The sequence below is a fragment of the Neophocaena asiaeorientalis genome, unplaced genomic scaffold, assembly GCF_003031525.2.
Source record: "Neophocaena asiaeorientalis asiaeorientalis breed wild unplaced genomic scaffold, Neophocaena_asiaeorientalis_V1.1 scaffold1090, whole genome shotgun sequence".
NCBI classification, from domain to species: Eukaryota; Metazoa; Chordata; class Mammalia; order Artiodactyla; family Phocoenidae; genus Neophocaena; species Neophocaena asiaeorientalis.
Window position 1 is genome coordinate 705,627 of NW_020175322.1, and position 12,694 is coordinate 718,320.

The 12,694-nt window shown below is 39.3% G+C and overlaps 1 non-coding gene across 1 annotated transcript; it reads right to left on the bottom strand.

The window, feature by feature from the left end:
* Positions 1–5,072: 5,072 nt before the first annotated feature.
* Positions 5,073–5,179, bottom strand: LOC112413665 (U6 spliceosomal RNA). The gene has a single exon (XR_003006019.1). It is a non-coding gene; the product is annotated as a U6 spliceosomal RNA (small nuclear RNA).
* Positions 5,180–12,694: the final 7,515 nt, after the last annotated feature.

A 12,694-nucleotide genomic window follows, 5' to 3' on the forward strand; every position in this document is an offset into this window, starting at 1 on the left:
TCCAGTGGTACCCCCATCATGTTCCTGGGCTTAACCTTTCTCTTCCACATCATTCATTCACTCATTCAGCCAGTCACTTTTTTTTTCTTCCAACTTTATTGAAATATAATTGACATACAGTACTGTACACGTTTAAGGTGTACAGCATAATGCTTTGACTTATATACACCATGAAAGTTTTACCACAATAAGTTTACTGAACATCCATCATCTCACATAGATGTGAAATTAAAGAAATAAAAAACATTTTTTTCTTGTGATGAGAGCTCTTAGGATTTACTCTCTTAACAACTTCCATATATAATATACAGCAGTGTTATTTATATTGTACATTACATCCCTAGCACTTTATCTTATAACTGGAAGTTTGTACCTTTTGACTGCCTTTATCCACCACTGCCCACCCCCACCCGCCTCCAGCTCTGGTAACCACTAATCTGAGCTCTTCTCTATGAGTGTGTTTCTGTGTTTTGGAAGTATAATTGACCTTCAACACTATGTTAGTTCCTGTTACACAACATAGTGATTTGGTATTTCTATACATTTCAAACTGAACACCACAATACATCTAGTTACCATCTCTCACTGTAGAAAGATATTACATAGTTATTGAGTATTCCCCACACTGTGCATTTCATACTTGTAACTCATTTATTTCGCAACTGAAACTTTCTACCTGTTACTCTCCCTCACCAATTTCTTTCCATGCCCCCCCACCCCCCTCACCTCTGGCAACCACCTGTGTGTTCTCTGTATCTATAACTCTGTTTCTGTTGTGTTATGGTTGGTTGTTCATTTGTTTTGTTTTTTAGGTTCCACATATAAGTGAAATCATAAAATGTTTGTAATTCTCTGACAATATTTCACTTAGCCTAATACCCTCTAGGTGCATCCATGTTGTTGCAAGTGGCAAGATTTCATTCCTTTTTATGGCTGAGTAATATTCCATTGTATATATGTGTGTGTATATCTATCTATCTATCTATCTATCTATCTAGATAGATAGATAGATAGATAAATATCTATATATGGCATCTTCTTTATCCATTCATCTATTGATGGGCTCTTAGGTTGCTGCCATATCTTGGCTATTGTAAATAATGCTACAATGAACATAGAGATGCATATATCTTTTCTACTTAGTGTTTTCATTTTCTTCAGACAAATACTCAGGAGTGGAATTGCTGGATTGTATGGTAGTTCTATTTTTTCTCTGTTAAGGAATCTCCATACTGTTTTCCATACTGCCTGCACCAATTTACATTCCCACCAACAGTGTATAAAGGTTATCTTTTCTCCACATCCTTGCCAACACTTGTTATTTGTTGTCTTTTTGATAATAGCCATATTGATAGGTGTCAGGTGACATCTCGTGATTTCGATTTGCATATCCCTGATATTAATAATCTTTTTTAAAAAATGAATAAATTTATTTATTTATTTTTGGCTGCATTGGGTCTTCGTTGCTGTGCGCGGGCTTCCTCTAGTTGTGGTGAGTGGGGCTTACTCTTTGTTGTGGTGCGTGGGCTTCTCATTGTGGTGGCTTCTCTAGTTGTGGAACATGGGCTCTAGGTGCATGGGCTTCAGTAGCTGTGGCTCGAAGGCTCTAGAGCACAGGCTCAATAGTTTTGGTGCACGGGCTTAGTTGCTCTGCGGCATGTGGGATCTTCCTGGACCAGGGCTTGAACCCATGTCTCTTGCATTGGCAGGCAGATTCTTAACCGCTGCACCACCAGGGAAGCCCAATATTAATAATCTTGAGCATCTTTTCATGTGCCTGTTGCCCATCTGTATGTCTTCTTTGGAAGAATGTCTATTTAGGTCCTCTGCTATTTTTTTTCTCTGCCCATCTTTTAGCTGGACTGTTTTTTTGATATTGAGTTGTATATTTTGAATATTATTCTCTTATCAGATATATTATTTTCAAATATCTCCCATTTAGTAGGTGCCCTTTCTGTTTTGTTAATACTTTTCTTTGCTCTGCAAAAGCTTGTCAGTTTACTGTAAAAGCTTTTCAGTTTGCTGTAGTCCCATTTGTTTATTTTTGCTTTTGTTTCCCTTGTCTGAGGAGACGTATACAAAAAAATTGCTGAGATTGATGTCAAAGAGCATACTGCCTGTGTTTTCTTCTAGAATTTTTATGGTTTCATATCTTATATTTGAGTCTTTAATCTATTTTGAAATTACTTTTGTGCACGGTGTGAGAGAGTAATCCAGTTTGATTCTTTTGCATGTAGCTATCCAGTTTTCCCAGCACCATTTGTTGAAGAGACTGTCTTTTCCCCATCGTATAGTCTTGCTTTTTTTGTCATAGATTAATTGCCCATATAAGTGTGACTTCATTTCTGGGCTCTCTATTCTGTTCCATTGACCTATGAGATTGTTTTTCTGCCAGTACAATACTGTTTTGATGACTGTAGCTTTGTAGTATAGTTTGAAATCAGGGATCATGATATCTCCAGGTTTGCTCTTTTTTCTCAAGATTGTTTTGGCTCTTCAGGGTCTTTTGTGCTTCCAGACAAATTTTAGAATTATATTGGTAGGGATTGCATTGAATCTGTAGCTTGCCTTGGGTAGTGTGGTCATTTTAACAATATTAAATCTTCCAATTCATTAACATGGTATATCTTTCCATCTGTTTGTGTAGTCTTCAATTTCTTTCATCACTGTCTAATAGTTTTCCAAGTACAGGTCTTTTACTTCCTTAGTTAGATTTATTCCTAGGTATTTTATTCTTTTTGATGTAGTGGTAAGTGGGATTTTTTTCTTAATCTTTCTGATACAGTAGTTTGTTCTTAGTGTATGGACATGCAACTGATTTCTGTATATTAATCTTGTATCCTGAAACTGCAACATTGATGAGCTCTAGTAGTTTTTTGTTGGCATCTTGAGGATGTTCTATATATAGCAGCATGTTATCTGCAAAGAAGTTTTACTTCTTCCTTTCCAATTTGGATTACTTTAATTTCCTTTTCTTGCCTGATTGCTATTGCTAGGGTTTCCAATACTATGTTGAATAAAAGTGGCAAAAGCAGACATCCTTGTCTTGTTCCTGATCTTAGAGGAAATGCTTCCATCTTTCCACCATTGAGAATGATGTTAGTTGTGGGCTTATCATGTATGGCCTTTATTATGTTGAGATATGTTCCCTTTATATGCACTTTGATGAGAGTTCTTTTATAATTTCTTTTTTCAGTTTATTTTATTTATTTTCTTAATCAATTAATTTATTATTTTTCAATGAGAGTTTTTTTTTATCATGAATAGATGTTTACTTTTATCAAACTTTTTCTGCATCTATTGAGGTGATCATATGATTTTTATTCTTCAATTTATGAATTTGGTGTATCACATTGATTAAGTTGTGAGTATTGAGTTATCCTTGCATACCTGGAAAAAATCCCACTTGATCATGGTGTATGATCCTTTTAATGTATTGTTGAATTCAATTTCCTATTACTTCATTGAGGATTTTTGCATCTATGTTTATCAGTGATATTGGCCTGTAATTTTCTCTTTTTTTGGTGATATCTTTGTCTAGTTTTGGTATCAGGGTGATGCCTGATTTGTAGAATGAGTTTGGAAGCATTTTTTCCTCTGCAATTTTTTCGACTAGTTTGAGAAGGATAGTTGTTAACTCTTCTCTAAATGTTTGGTAGAATTCTGCTGTGAAGCCATTTGGTCCTGGACTTATTTTGGGGGGGGAGTTGTTTTGTTACTGATTCAATTTCATTACTGGTAATTAGCCTGTTCATATTTTCTATTTCTTCCTGGTTTACTCTTGGGAGATTGTACATTTCTAGGAATTTGTCCATTTCTTTTAGGTTGTCCATTTTATTAGTGTATAATTGTTCATTGTAATCGCTTATGATTCTTTGTGTTTATGTGGTGTCAGTTGTATCTTCTCCTTTTTCATTTCAGATTTTATTGATTTGGGTCTTCTCTCTTTTTTTCTTGACAAGTCTGGCTAAATGTTTACCAATTTTGTTTATCTTTTCCAAGAACCAGATCTTAGTTTCACTAATTTTTTTCTTTTTAGTTTCTATTGCATTTATTTCTGCCCTATCTTTATGATTTCCTTCTATTAACTTTGATCTTTGTTTATACTTCTTTTTCTAGCTCCTTTGGGTGTTAGTTTAGGTTGTTTATTTGAGCTTTTTTTTGTTTCCTGAGGTAGGTTTGTATCACTGTAAACTTCCCTCTTGGAACTGCTTTTGCTGCATCTCATAGATTTTGTATTGTTGTGCTTTTATTTACATTTGTCTCCAAGTTTTTAAAAAATTTCTTCAGTGATCCATTGGTTGTTTTGTAGCATATTGTTTAGCTTCCATGTGTTTGCATTTTTTTTCTTGTCTCATAGTGTTGTGGTCAGAAAAGATGCTTGATATGATTTCAGTTTTCTTAAATTTACTGAGGCTTGTTTTGTGTCCTAGCATGTGATATACCCTGGAGAATGTTCCCTGTGTACTTGAAAAGAATGTGTATTTTGCTGCTTTTGGATGCAATGCTCTCTATATATCAATTAAGTGCATCTGATATAATGTGTCACTTAAGGCCAGTGTTTCCTTATTGATTTTTTTTTGGGGGTCTGGATGATCTGTCCATTGATGTAACTGAGGTGTTAAAGTCCCCTACTATTATTGTGTTACTGTCAATTTCTCCCTTTATGTCTGTTAATGTTTGCTTTATGGATTTAGGTGCTCCTATGTTGGGTGGATATATATTTACAATTTTTATATCTTCTTGGATTGATCCCTTGATCATTATGTAATGTCTTTCTTGTCTCTTGTTACAATCTGTTTTAAAGTCGGTTTTGTCTGAAATAAGTATTACTACCCTGGCTTTCTTTCTCTTTTTTTTATTGAAGTATATTTGATTTACAATGTTATGCCAATCTCTGCTGTACAGCAAAGTGACACTGTTATAGACATATATACATTCTTTTTAAAATATTCTTTTCCATTATGGTTTACCCAGGAGATTGGATATAGTTCCCTGTGCTATACAGTAGAATCTTGTTGTTTATCCATTCTAAATGTAATAGTTTGCATCTACCAACCCCCAATTCCCAGAAAGATATGGAACGCTTCATGAATTTGTGTGTCATTCTTGCACAGGGGCCATGCTGATCTTCTCTGTATTGTTCTAATTTTAGTATATGTGCTGCTGAAGTGAGCACTACCCTGGCTTTCCTTTAATTTCCATTTTCATGGAATACATTTTCCCATCCCCTTACTTTCAGTCTCTGTGTGTCTTTAGATCTAAAGTGAGTGTTCTGTAGGCAGCATATATATGGGTCTTGTTTTTGTATCCATTCAGGCACCTTGTTTGTTGATTGGAGCATTTAGTCCATTTACATTTAAGGTAATTATTGATGAGTATGTATTTATTGCCATTTTGTTCATTGTTTTTGTAGTTCTTATTTGTTCCTTTCTTCTTCTTTTGTTCTCTTGTGATTTGATAACTATCTTTAGTGTTGTGTTTGGATTTCTTTCTTCTTTCCAGGTGTGCATCTATTATAGGGTTTTGGTTTGTAGTTACTGTGTGTGTGTGTATACACACACACACACACACACACACACACACACATATATTCATTTTAAGTTGCTGATCTCTTAAGGTCAAACACATTTTAACAACCCTGCATTTTTACTTCCCCCTCCATGTTTTACAGTTTTTGATATCATATTTTACATCTTTTTGTTTCATGTATCCCTTAACTACTTATTGTGCATATAGATGACTTTACTATTTTTGTCATTTAACCTTCCTACTAGCTTTATATGTGATTGATTTACTACCTTTACTGTATATATGCCTTTATCAATGAGATTTTTCCTTTCATAACTTTCAAGTTTCTATTTGTGGCCTTTTCTTTTTCTCTTAGAGAAGTCCCTTTAACATTTCTTATAAAGCTGGTTTCGTGGTGCTGAACTGTTTAGCTTTTGCTTGCCTGTAAAACATTTGATCTCTCCATTGAATCTAAATGAAAGCCTTTTTGGGTAGAGTATTCTTGGTTGTAGGTTTCCCCCTTTCATCACTTTAAATATATCATGCCCCTACCTTTTGGCCTGCAGAGTTTCTGTTGAAAAATCAGCTGATACCCTCCCACCCTTTTTTTTGACCAGTAAAGAATTTTATTAAGGTAGAGGCCAAACAACTTGCTTCTTTGAAAATTTTCACCTAGGAGACAAAAATTTAAGAATTCTGTATATGAAAATTATTTTTAAACAATAGGCCAAAAAGAAGAAAGTGAAGAAATAGTACTTTCAAATGGAAAAGGCATTTGAAAATTGCCATTTCCCCTCTTCATATAATGCAAACTCATTTAAAATATTTTTCCAAATGTTTTACTATTAAAGATGTATATAGGGCTTCCCTGGTGGCGCAGTGGTTGAGAGTCCACCTGCCGATGCAGGGGACACGGGTTCGTGCCCCGGTCCGGGAAGATCCCAAAATACATATACATATATCCCCATATCTCCTCCCTCTCGCGTTTCCCTCCCAGCCTCCCTATCCCACCCCTCTAGGTGGTCACAAAGCACTGAGCTGATCTCCCTGTGCTATGTGGCTGCTTCCCACTAGCTATCTATTTTACATTTGGTAGTGTATATATGTCCATGCCACTCTCTCACTTTGTCCCAGCTTACCCTTCCCCCTCCCCATGTCCTCAAGTCCATTCTCTATGTCTGTGTCTTTATTCCTGTCCTGCCCCTAGGTTCTTCAGAACCATTTTTTTTCCTTTTAGATTCCATATATATGTGTTAGCATATGGTATTTGTTTTTCTCTTTCTGACTTCACTCTGTATGACAGACTCTAGGTCCATCCACCTCACTACAAATAACACAATTTCGTTTCTTTATATGGCTGAGTAATGTTCCATTGTATATATGTCGCACATCTTCTCTATCCATTCATCTGTCAATGGACACTTAGGTTGCTTCCATGTCCTGGCTATATTAAATAGACTTGCAATGAACATTGTGGTACATTGCTCTTTTTGAATTATGGTTTTCTCAGGGTATATGCCCAGTAGTGGGATTGCTGGGTTGTATGGTAGTGCTATTTTTAGTTTTTTAAGGAACCTCCATACTATTCTCCAGAGTGGCTGTATCAATTTACATTCCCACCAACAGTGCAAGAGGTTTCCCTTTTCTCCACACCCTCTCCAACATTTATTGTTGTAGGTTTTTTTGATGATGGCCATTCTGACTGCTGTGAGGTGATACCTCATTGTTGTTTTGATTTGCATTTCTCTAATGATTAGCGATGTCGCGCATCCTTTTATATGTTTGTTGGCAATCTGTATACCTTCTTTGGAGAAATGTCTATTTAAGTCTTCTGTCCATTTTTGGATTGGGTTGTTTGTTTTTTGATATTGAGCTGCATAAGCTACTTGTAAATTTTGGAGATTAATCCTCTGTCAGTTGCTTCGTTTGCAAATATTTTCTCCCATTCTGAGGGTTGTCTTTTCGTCTTGTTTATCATTTCCTTTGCTGTGCAAAAGCTTTGAAGTTTCATTAGGTCTCATTTGTTTATTTTTATTTCCATTTCTCTAGGAGGTGGGTCAAAAAGGATCTTGCTGTGATTTATGTCATAGAGTGTTCTGCCTATGTTTCCCTCTAAGAGTTTTATAGTGTCTGGCCTTACATTTAAGTCTTTAATCCATTTTGAGTTTATTTTTGTGTATGGTGTTACGGACTGTTCTAATTTCATTCTTTTATATGTAGCTGTCCAGTTTTGCCAACACCACTTATTGAAGAGGCTGTCTTTTCTCCATTGTATATTCTTGCCTCTTTTATCAAAAATAAGGTTACCAGGGCTTCCCTGGTGGTCCAGTGGTTGAGAGTCCGTCTGCCAATGCAGGGGACACAGGTTCATGCCCCGGTCCGGGAAGATCCCACATGCCATGGAGTGGCTGGGCCCGTGAGCCATGGCCACTGAGCCTGTGTGTCTGGAGCCTGTGCTCCGCAGTGGGAGAGGCCACAACAGTGAGAGGCCTGCGTACCACAAAAAAACACAAAAAAGAAAAAAACAAAATAAAAAAAATAAGGTGACCATATGTGTGTGGGTTTATCTCTGGGTTTTCTATCCTGTACCATTGATCTGTATTTCTGTTTTTGTGCCAGTACCATACTGTCTTGATTACTGTAACTTTGTAGTGTAGTCTGAAGTCCCCAGACTTCAGCCTGATTCCTCCAGCTCTGTTTTTCTTTCTCAAGATTGCTTTGGCTATTTGGGGTCTTTTGTGTTTCCATACAAATTGTGAAATTTTTTGTTCTAGTTCTGTGAAAAATGCCCTTGGTAGTTTGATAGGGATTGCATTGAATTTGTAGATTCTTTGGCTAGTATAGTCATTTTCACAATGTTGATTCTTCCAATCCGAGAACATGGTATATCTCTCCATCTGTTTGTACCATCTTTAATTTCTTTCATCAGTGTCTTATCGTTTTCTGCATACAGGTCTTTTGTCTCCTTAGGTAGGTTTATTCCTAGGTATTTTATTCTTTTTGTTGCAATGGTAAATGGGCGTGTTTCCTGAATTTCTCTTTCAGATTTTTCATCATTAGTGTATAGGAATGCAAGAGATTTCTGTGCATTAATTTTGTATCCTGCTATTACCAAATTCATTGATTAGCTCTAGTTTTCTGGTAGTATCTTTAGGATTCTCTACGTATATTATCATGTCATCTGCAAACAGTGTCATCAGCTGATACCTTTATGGGAGTTCCCTCATATGTAACTTGGTGCTTTTCTCTTGCTGCTTTTTTTTTAAAGATTTTTTTGATATGGACCATTTTAAAAGTCTTTATTGAATTTGTCTCAACATTGCTTCTATGTTCTGGTTTTTTGGCCCCAAGGCACTTGGGATCTAGCTCCCCAACTAGGGATTGAACCCACATCCCCTGCATTGGAAGACAAAGTCTTAACGACTGGACCACAAGGTAAGTCCCTCCCTTGCTGCTTTTAATATTCTCTGTTTATCTTTAATTTTTGCCATTTTAATTACAATGCTTCTTGGTGTGATCCTCTTTGAGCTGATCCTGTTTGGGAGTCTTTGTGCTTCCTGGACCTAGATGTCTGTTTCCTTTCCCAGGAAGGGAAATTTTCAACTATTAGGTCTTCGGATATGTTATCTGCCCTTTTCTCTCTCTCTTCTCCTTCTGGGACCCCTATAATGTGAATGTTACTATCCTTGATGTTGTCTTAGAGGTCTCTTAAACTGTCCTGACTTATTTTTATTCTTTTTTTCTGTTCAGCCTCAGTGATTTCTTCTACTCTGTCTTCCAGCTCACTGATCCATTCTTCTGTATCACTGAATTTACTGTTGATAACTTCTAGTGTATTTTTCATTTCAGTTATTGTATTCTTCATGTATATTTGGTTGTTCTTTATATTTGCTAACTCTTTGTTTAAAACTTTTAACTTCTCATTCTGTTCATCCAATCCTTTCCTGGGTTCTTTGAACATCTTTATGATCATTACCTTGAACTATTTATTGGGTAGATTGTCTTCACTTCACTTAGTTCTTCTTCTGGGGTTTTATCTTGTTCCTTTGTTTGGAACATATTCCTGTGTCACCTCATTTTGCCTAGTTTGCTGTTTTTATTTCTGTGTATGTGGTAGGTTGGTTGTATTTCCCAACGTTGGAGAAGTGACTTTTTGTAGAGACATCCTATGCATCCCAGCAGCAACTGCCCTCTGGTCGCCAGAGTTATGCTCTGGTGTGCCCCCTATTTGTGCTGCATGGGTCCTTCTGTTGGGAAGACTATTGTGGGCATTCTGGTAGGTGTGGCTGGCCCCCTTGGTTGCCAGGCTTGAATTGTGCAGAGGCGGCCACTGGTGGGTGAGGCCAGGTTCTGGAGTGGGTGGTTGAAGGGCTGGAAGGGGGGGTTCCTGGATCTAGTGTCAGCCTGCTGGTGGGTGGGGCTGGGCCTCAGGGGGTCCCAGGTCTAGTGCTGGGCCACTGGTTGGTGGAACCAGGTTCCTGGGTCTCTGACTGCAGGGCCCTGTGGGGGGGGGGGGCGGTCCCAGAGCTGGTGTCGGGCTGCTCATGGGCAGGGCTGGATCCTGGAGTGGCTGACAAAAGAGCCCATGATGTCCCAGTGCTTGTGTTGGCCTGCTGATGGGCAGGGCTCAAGTCCAGAGTCCTGGGGCTGGTGCCTGCCTACTGGTGCATGGGCTGGGTCCTGATATGGCAGGCTGAGAGGCTGAGTTCCTGCACTGTGGTGGGTGGAGCCAGGTCCTGGGGTCTCTGGGTTCAGGGCTTTGGGTCCTGGAATTGGTATCAGCCCACTGGTGGGCAGGGCCAAGGCCAAGGGGTCCTGGGGTTGGTGCCTACCCACTGGTGGGTGAGGCTGGCCACCAGGCTAGTGCCAGCCTACTGATAGACAGAGCCATGTCCCAGGGTCTCTGGCTGCAGGGCCTTGGGGGGTTCTGGGGCTAGTGCCGGCACACTCGTGTTCAGGGCCTGGTCCTGGGCCCTCTAGTGGACAGAACCGTGTCCAGGGGTGGCTGCAGGCTCAAAGGGTCTTAAGGCAGCAGGCAGGTTGGTGGGTGGGGCTGTGTCTCCACCTGGCTAATTGCTTGGCCTGACACAGCCTAGTACTGGTGCCAAAAGGCTGGTGGGTGGGGCAGGATCTTGGTGCTAATAAATTGGAGGGCAGATTCCAAAATGGCACTTGGTAGCACCAGTGTCCACATGGTAGAATGAGCTCCGCAAAATGGCTGCTGCCAGTGTCTATGTCTCCAGTTGCCTCCAGCATCTCAGGGAGGCTCTCCAAGATCAGCAGGTGGGTCTGACTCAGGATACTTTCTTTTCTAAAATAATTAATTTTTGGCTGTATTGGGTCTTCATTGCTGTGCGTGGGCTTTCTTTAGTTGTAGCGAGCAGGGGCTACTCTTTGTTGCAGAGCACGGGTTCTAGGCGTGAGCACTTCAGTAGTTGTGGCACACAGGCTCTAGAGCGCAGGCCCAGTAGTTGCAGTACACGGGCTTAGTTGTTCCATGGCACGTGGGATCTTCCTAGACCAGGGCTCGAACCTGTGTCCCCTGCATTGGTAGGCGGATTCTTAACCCCTGTGCCACCAGGAAAGTCCCAGCATACTTTCAAATTACTGCTTCTGCCCTGGGTCCCACAGCATGTGAGATTTTGTGTGCATCCTTTAAGAATAGAGTCTCTATTTCCCACAGCCCTCTGGTTCTCCTGAAAGTAAGCCCTGCTAGCCTTCAAGGCCAAATGTTTTGGGGGCTCATCTTCCCAGTGCAGGACCCCTGGGCTGGTGAGCCTGATGCGCGGCTTGGACCACTTGCTACTTGGGCAGGATCTGAGAACCTCTGCTATTGTAATTATCCTCCTGTTTGTGGGTCACCCACTCAGGAATATGGGTCTTGACTATACTGCATCTCCGCCCCTTCTACATGTCTTGTTGTGGTTCCTTCTCTATATCTTTCCACTAGTCTTCTGGTTTTTCTCATCAATAGTTGCTCTGTAAATAGTTGTAATCTTGATGTGCCCAGGGGAGAAGGTGAGCTCAGAGTCTTCCTACTCTACCATCTTTGCCACTCCCCTAGTATAAGTCAGTCACTCTTTTATTCAATAAATATCTGTTGAGGGCAAACTATGTGTCAGGCACTGTGCTAGGACTGGGATATAGTGGACACACAAACAATGGTCCTTGCCTTCATGGAAGTTAGAGTCTGCCCTCAGAAAGCTCTTTTAAGTCTTTTTTCAAACTTCTACGTTCCAAGAGGATCTGCCCCTTCTCTACTCTTACTCATTTTCATTTACTTGCTGTTGATTCCTATAGTACCTCTGACAAAATCCAGTAGGGATAGGAGCCTCATGTTCCTCATCAGTTATCTGGTCTGGGTCTTCAACTCTATCTGGTTGAATGAGAATTCTTCTCTGAATTAGCCCACAGGAGAGGAAAAGATAATGCTAGTACCAAACCAGAAATGGGCAAGCACTTTCTCCTGTTTCCGTCTTGATTATTGTTTCTTTACTCCTCTCAAGTTATTTGTTTTTTAGGTTGGGGAAGAGGTCAGCTTACCAATGAGTGGTTCAGGATAGGTTAGAACCAATAGGAAAAGAGTTACTTGCTTATGTTCTAGTCTCATAACCACTTTTCTCCCCTCAACTGCTCCTCATTGTAAAACCAGAAATATTTAACCCAGGTGTCCCAGGTATTGTAATCTAATGTCCAACAGACTTCCTGTGTTTCAATATAAAGGATAGCTTCTCAACAGGTCTTCTTTCATACGTAGTCCAAATTTATATTCTTGTCTCTAATCTCCAGATTAGACACTTATGTTGGAAATATCTTTAAAAAATATATTTGGTCATGCCATCCTTTGACTTAAAAACTGTGTTTCCTTTTGGTTACAAGGTCTATTATAACTGACATCACCTCCAACAATATGCTTCCTAACTCCGCACCATCCATTGCTCCTAGCTACAATAAATTTCTCTATGTCTCTCTATAAGTTGTTTTATCCATCTGAAGTAGCATTCATTGGAAAATGTGCCAAGGACTGTTCCATACATGGGGGAGTATGACTTGATTCCTTGAAGACCCCACTAAAGTCTAATCATACTTATAAGCTTTTGCACAGTGAAGGAAACCATAAACAAAATGAAGAGACAACCTACGGAATAGGAGAAAATGTTTGCTAACAATGCAAGCAACAAGA